The 5,331-nt window shown below is 43.7% G+C and overlaps 1 pseudogene; it reads left to right on the top strand.

The window, feature by feature from the left end:
- The first annotated feature begins 1,605 nt into the window (after positions 1-1,605).
- On the top strand, positions 1,606-4,921 carry LOC122550250 (wings apart-like protein homolog; annotated as a pseudogene).
- The last annotated feature ends 410 nt before the right edge of the window (positions 4,922-5,331 follow it).

Genomic DNA, 5,331 nt, shown 5'->3' with positions numbered 1-5,331 from the left:
GTGAGGTAGAGAAGCTGCGAACTTTATGGTAACATTAATTAGTTAAAGAAATGAACTCCTGCTGTTGTAGCCACGCTGAATCACCAACCAGCCTCACAGCCATCTGAGTGAACCAACCCCACCGGCACAAATTATATAGTTAGGTAGACAGCCTTGGCATTCTTACAGACATTTGTTTTGATCTGGATACTTCCTTTATTTCATTACTGTGCTGGCAAATCTCTTACAGCTTTTTTTTTTGTATCTGGTAAATGTTTTGTGACTTCTAATGTGACCTCTTCAGTGAAACCTAAATCTACTTGATTTGATTTGATTTGATTTCTTTATTGTCATGTGTACCTCAGCACAGTGAAAAACTTTGCTTGTGAGCAGTAGAGGCAGATCATAGTAAACAATGACATACAGGTCATGGGGTGAAAATAAAACTTGAACTGAGTAAGGCATACAGGTTATGCCACACAGGATGCAAGCGAGACAAGATCAACATAAACAAATCAGCATTATTTGAAGTTAGAGAGCTTATTCAGCAGTCTAACAATGAAATGGAATAAGCTGTTCTTGAACCTGCTAGTGCATATGTTCAAGCTTCTGTATCGTGTCTCTGACAGAAGAGGCTGTAGGAGAGCATTACCGGGGTAGGATAGATCTTTGATGATGTTGGCAGCCTTTCTGCAGCAATGAGACGTGTAAATGGAGTCCATGGATGGAAGGTTGGCTTCCGTGATGGCCTGGGGTGTACACACAACCTTCTGTAGTTTCTTGGTCTGGACAGAATAGTTGCTGTACCAGACCATTATGCAATGGGACAATATGCTTTCTATGGTGCATCTGTAAATATTGATGAGGGTCCTTATGGACATGCTAAATTTCCTGAGCCGCCTGAGAAAGAGGAGGTGTTGTTGTGTCTTCTTGATCATCACATCTATGTGGGAGGTCCAGGATGAGTTGTGGGTTATCATCACTCTCGGAACTTGATGCTCTCAACTTCCACACCATTGATGCGGTGATTGGGCGGAGTGGTGGTGGTGGTGGGGGGGGGGGGTGGGGGGCGGGTGTGCATGTTCTCCTCCATTCTTTTTGAAGTCAATGGTCAGTTCTTTAGTTTCATCAACCCTGAGAAAGGTTGTTATTATTGCACCACATCACCAAGCCCTCTAGCTCCTTTCTGTATGCTGATTCATTGTTTGACATTTCTCCTACCACAGTGGAGTTTATCAACTACTACTCTGCCTTCAACACCACTAGTTTTGGATGGCATTTGTATGGAATTAGGCTACAGAGCTATGGGTGTACAGGGAGTACAGTACGGGGCTGAGAAAACATCCTTTGGGGGCTTCAGTGTTGAGTGTCGTCGTGGAGGAGGAGCAGTTGTTCATCTTTCCTGACTGCTGTTTATCGATCAGGAGGCTGAGGATGCAGTTGCAGAGAGTGGAGTCGAGACCAAGGTCATGAGTTTTGAGATCAGTCTGAAGGGGTTAGTGGTGTTGAAGGCAGAGTTGTAGTTGATAAACAGGAGTCTGATGTAGGTGTCTTTTTTGCCGAGATGTTCCAGGGATGAGTGCAAGGCTAAGGATATGGCATCTGTTGTGGTCCTTTTATATCGGTATGCAAGCTGTATACGGATTGAGGTAAGCTGGGAGACTGTAGTTATTGTGGGCCATGACCAGCCTCTTGAAGCACTTCATGATTATTGAGATTAGAGCCACTGGGCAGTAGTCATTAAGGTACGCTGCATGTACTTTCTTGGTATGGAGATGATGGCGGTATTCTTGAAGCAGGTGGGGACTTCAGCTTGTCGGAGGGAGATGTTGAAGATGACAGTGAATACCTCTGTCAGCTGGTCCACACAGGATCTGAGCGTTTGCCTGGGAACTCTGTCCAGGCTAACCACTTTTCTTTGGTTGATTCTCAGGAAGATTGATCTGATGACTGCAGCGGTGATGGAGAGAGCAGGTGTGTCTGGGACTGTCGGGGCAGGTGGCACCCCACAGCTGGCATTCTGCTCAAACTGAGCGTAGAAGGCATTGAGGACATCAGGAAGGGATGTGCTTTTGTCCATCATCTTGCTCTGTTCTGTTTTGTATCCTGTTGTGTTGTTTAAGCCTTGCCACAGGCAGCAGGAGTCTGTAAGGTTCATTTGGACCCCAAACCTCATCTGATACTGCCTCTTGGCTTCTCTGAAGACTTGCAGAGATCAAATCTGGATTTTCAGTGTAGGTCTGCTCCTTTAACAAGGTTATGTTGTCCTTGGTTCTTTTTCAAAAGGTGTTGTAAACAGTAAAGTTTCCGATTGCTTCTGAGAACCTATGGGATGATAGCCATGATCTTCAAGACACTGAATGATGCACAGAAGAATCAGAATTTAGTTCTTTGCACAGCAGCACTAATCTACATCCTGAGCTAAGACCGATTGAACATAGATCTGGATCGAACTAGTCTGGACTTGATGATCCATCTTCTGGAGATGGGCCAGGACCCTTGTTCACAACAGCTGAATGACAACAAATGAAAAAGATTAAAGGGAAAATTTGCAAGCTCTGTGAAACTGTCCACAACAAACATCTAGACCTAGAGAACATTACAACTGGATATTTGGCCATGGAGACTCTGCTTTCACTCACATCCAAACATGCAGAGGATTTAAGGAGGAACTCAGGGTCTTGGGAGGATTGGATCATATTGTGGATAAGGTAAAATAATGCATGGAGCAGTTAGGTGAGGATGAAGAGAGGGACAAATTGATTGCATCTCTGTGGGGTGTGGAACACTGTTTCTGTGTGTTGGAGAGTGTTACCATTCACAACCCAGAAAATCAGGGTTATCTCATTGTGTATAAAGACTCATAGCTCATCATCTCTTCTGCGTGAGCTTTATGGCATTGTGAGCAGCTGATCACACAATATAGTTGGGAAGAAAACAAGGTTTGCATGGCAAACAGTAATTCCCTACCACAGTACAGTCTTCAAAAGGCAGCATGGGATACAAGGAATTTGGATGTCTGGATACAGAATTGGCTGACCCATAGAAGATAGAGGGTGGCAGTAGATGGAAAGTATTCAGCCTGGAACTCGGTGACCAGTGGTGTTCCACGGGAATCTGTTCTGGGACCACTGCTCTTTGTGATTGTTATAAATGACTTGGATGAGGAAGTGGAAGCATGGTTAGTAAATTTGCCAATTACACAAATGTAGGTGGAGCTGTGGATAGTTTGGAGGGCTGTTATTGGTTGCAATGGGACATTGGCAGGATGCAGAGCTGGGCTGAGAACTGGAAGATGGAGTTCAACCTGGAAAAGTGTGAAGTGATTCATTTTGGAAGGATGAATTTGAATACAGAATACAGAGTTAAAGGCAGGATTCTTAGCAGTGTTTAGGAACAGATGAATCTTAGTGACCAACTCCATAGTTGCCACCCAAGTTTTTGAGAAGGCGGAAGGTGTATTGGCTTTCATTAGCAGGGGAATTGAGTTTAAGAGTTGCAGGGTTATAAAATCCTGATTAGGCCATACTTGGAATATTGTGTTCAGTTTTGATCACCTCATTATAGGAAGGATATGGAAGCTTTAGAGAAGGTGCAGAGGGGATTTGCCAGGAAGCTGCCTGGACTGGAGGCAGCTTCCTATAATGAGGTGATCAAAACTGAACACAATATGAAGAAAGGTTGAGGAAGCTGGTGCTTTTCTCATTGGAGTGAAGAAGGATGAGTGTTGACTTGAAAGAGGTGTACAAGATGAAGACAGGCATAGATAGGGTGAATAGTTAGAAATGTCTACCAAGAGGGGGCATAATTTTAAGGTGATTGGAGGAAGGTTTAAGGGAGCTGTCAGAGGTAGCTTCTTTACACAAAGAGTGATGGGTGTGTGGAATGCATTGGTAGTAGAGTTGGATATATTAGGGACATTCAAGTGATTCTTGAATAGGCACATGGATGATAGTAAAATGAAGGGTATGTAAGTTAGTTTGATCTTAGAGTAGGATAAAAGGTTGGCACAACTTCGAGGGCCAAAGGGCTATACTGTTCTATGTTCTCTCCTCTAGTACAGTGCCTCCAGTCATACTGGAGGACATAAGAGCAATCTTTGGAGTTTTATTAAATTTGATTAATGACAATGAAGATTGGTGAGCAGGACATCCTCAACTGCACAACCATGAACTGTGTACTTCAGGTGCCACAATATATTCCTCAGGAACAGAGATTTGACATTCGAGTGTTGGGACTTGGCCTGCTGAATAATTTTGTGGAGCATTCTGCTTACTGTTGGCATTGTTTTGTTGACATGGAAACACCTTGCTCCTTTGACTCATTCTGTGCTGTGGATGAAAACACAAGCCTAAGGATGGAAAGTCAAGTGGGAGCTATTGAGGCCTTGGTGCAGCTATTCCTCCCAACGAGAGTGAGGAGCCCATCTTGCAGAGACAGAGACCAATTATTTAATTAAAGATACACCAGTACCACCTCAGGACCAGAGTGGCCATTGGCAAGAAACTGCTGGATCTCTGGAATGGATACAGTCAGAAAACTCTCCCAAGAATGAGAATGAAAAGAAGGAGGGAGATGAAGAAATTGATCTGAATGAAGCCTTGCAGCTTGCTGGAAAGTACGTGGAGCACTGTATTGTGGCCTTTTTCACAGCACTGCTTCTCGGCTGCCTGTCAGGAAAGTCCAGTGAATGTTATAACTGTGAGGGAGCTTTTACCTGAAGGACAAAGTTAAAAATCACACAACAGTGTTGTATGATTTTTAACTTTGTCCACCTCAGTTCACCACTGGCATCGCCACATAACAGTTACCTTAAGGAGATTTCTCAATTATAACTGAGACATTGCATAAGTTTTTGAATTTCATGAATCTTGTGTCTGCTGTGGGAATGACAGGATAGAAGTCCATCTCTCGAATGATTGAATATTTGGTTCACTGCTAAAGGGCAATGAACTTATGCTCAGTGTCTTGAAGTTAACCCCTCTGTCACCAACCAGTTCTTGTAGATAAAACCTGATCCTTCTCCTCTCCTCTTCTTTCCTCTTCTCCTCCCCCATCCTCCCAAAAAAACACCTCTTTTCTGAAGGAGGAACACTCCAAAGGGATCCGACAACCTGCTTTGTCAGTGACTGCTTCTGCAGGGAACTATGGCCATTGCATAGTCTGACCAAACCAAGCCATGTTTGACTAAATGAACCAGATCAGTCTAATTGAGTGAAATGAGGCAAAGGCAGATCTGAGAATGAATGGCATGTGCTTTGTTTAGTTTCTGGGATAGATGTGACATTTGCTGTATCAGCCTAATTATTCCCTATCCATGCAGGGTTACAATCATCCCATTATTATGGTCTG

This window comes from Chiloscyllium plagiosum, unplaced genomic scaffold (genome assembly GCF_037043375.1).
Source record: "Chiloscyllium plagiosum isolate Xiang-an unplaced genomic scaffold, Cpla_swu_hap1 HiC_scaffold_5, whole genome shotgun sequence".
NCBI classification, from domain to species: Eukaryota; Metazoa; Chordata; class Chondrichthyes; order Orectolobiformes; family Hemiscylliidae; genus Chiloscyllium; species Chiloscyllium plagiosum.
Note: the sequence above shows the minus strand (reverse complement) of the source record. Positions and strands in the feature narration are given on the sequence as shown.